Source organism: Suncus etruscus, chromosome 10 (assembly GCF_024139225.1).
Source record: "Suncus etruscus isolate mSunEtr1 chromosome 10, mSunEtr1.pri.cur, whole genome shotgun sequence".
NCBI classification, from domain to species: Eukaryota; Metazoa; Chordata; class Mammalia; order Eulipotyphla; family Soricidae; genus Suncus; species Suncus etruscus.
This window is the reverse complement of record NC_064857.1, coordinates 66,374,644-66,376,907: the sequence shown is the minus strand read 5'-3', so window position 1 is coordinate 66,376,907 and position 2,264 is coordinate 66,374,644.

Here is a 2,264-nt window from a genome sequence, read left to right as displayed (position 1 = left end):
AAGTATCATTGATTTCTATTTCTGAAGTCCTGGAAAAGTCCAGGAACCACCACAATGCACATATTTGAGTTTAACTGAAAGCATGTGGGCTTGCCTTTGCATTTCCTTCCTTCTAACATTGGTCGTCAGATGAGTCTGGGGACTTGACTCTTCTCAGACAAGTTGGCTAATTGTCTTGATCCCTGCTTTGGGTATTCTTTCCATCAATGCCTCACTGATTTCTAATTTCATTGTGTATCTAGCCTCATTCATGTCTATCAATCTCCCCCCATAGGCATTTGCACCGATCTGAGTATAGCATCTGGAAATTCTAGGGGTGTTCCTCTAAGAATGAAGATGTGGAACCAGCCCCGAGGAACTTCTTTGAGACTCTGCACATTATGTATTCTAGTTTCATTGCAATCAAGCTAGGAAGTAAGCGCAGTTGCTAGAAGTAAATGCAAAGGATACATTTTTCTCATTGCCTACAGGAGTTGTTGGTTAATATGGCTGATTAGAAATCAGTGTTTAGTCCAGATGTTAGAAAATGTGGATTTGGGATGGGGAAACCAAAAAAATATTGCACGAATATTTCAAGATTATGTATTTGGAATTTTCCTTAATAAAGACTTAATATGTACATAGTTTTCAATATTAAATGTCTTTTAACTATTACCAGTTGTTATATATACTGTATACTATTTCAGATGCTGTGTAGTTTACAAGTTATTTTCTCTATTTATCAGAATAAAGAAATACAATATACTTGTATAATATGACTGTCTTCTTATCAATTTAGAAACTTACCAACACTTTAATATCTAGGCCAAATAAAGAAGTTCATAATTTCAAATTCCTTCTAAACATAAATTCTATGTCCTTAAATGTTACTAATTTGTTTTTTATTAACAATACTTTTATAGATGCATAGATTGATGACTTCATTTTAAATATGAATATTTATATTAATAAAATCAGAGGATATGAAATAAGCAAAACACAACATAATGAATCAGATAGTTACTAGATCAAGCTAGCTTACTTAGGATCTTATGAACAAAAAAAACATTTGTGTTTTGTCCCAGAAGAATTTCTTACCTAAATGATAATTAGATAAAACTAGGAATAAACTAGTTTCTGTATTTATCTAACTAAAGTAAACATGTTGTATTTAGTATTAAACTTAAAAGATACTTTACTTTCAGCAGTCATTTTGGAATCTATGAACATGACATTAATGAGTATTGAAAGATATTGAAAATACATATTGAAAGATACAAAAAATATACTGACCAACAATCTAATTAACCTGCTACACTAGAAATAACTATTATGTCTTTTAGAAACCTTTATGGGGAGTGAAATTAACTGGTTCCGAGTATATTTGGAGAGGGATATATTCTGATAGTTAACCCTATTCCCACTTATTTTCATTCAGAAGATCCTGTACATATGTGGTAACAGTGAAGAATATAATTGTATCATAGGATCTGATTATGTAATAGAGTTCAACAGCTTGGAATTGTGTTAATTAATTAATTAATTCAGGTTATTCAGAAAAAGTTTATGTTGTCTGGTCATTTGACCTAGTCTCAATTTGATGGAAATTCCACACCTTCTGCTGATTGTGAAGCAATGATATAAAACATTTGTGCATTTGTGAAGCATTGATGCAGTCTGTTGAGTACTGTCAACTATATCTCAGGCTCTAAGATAGTGAAAGTACATTTATTTAACCTCTTACTTAACACAAAACATCTTAGAGTGGCCATGCCTGAGCTGGTTCTGAATATCCCGGTCACTTCAGCAATATTTACCAGGGTGATCTCTAGAGATTTATTCAGAATGAGTAAAGTACTTAGTTCTAAGGGTAGACATGAGACTTCAGGGCTATTTTAGCATAAGGCCAAGTTATTGGTCTCATATTTATTTATATTCAAAGATGAACATTTTATCTTTTAGGTTCTTATTTATTCAATATAATTATTTAACTTCAAATACTTATAAAACTTACCTTTTCCCTCTTGATCAAAACTCCTCTTTTTAAGAGCCCCTGAGATCAACAAATCTACAGTAACAGATGTCATTTCACTCAAATTTACAGCTCCAGAGCATATCTACCTGGATATGCTTCTGGTTTAAAACAACCAACTGTTTTAGATAAATAACATAATAAATAGTTATACATTCTAGCACTCATTTTTATAGGGTCACTCTCAAGGATATTTGGCCTGGAAGTCTGAGTCTGATGATTTAGTACTCAGGCCTGACAGTGCTCAGGAGCC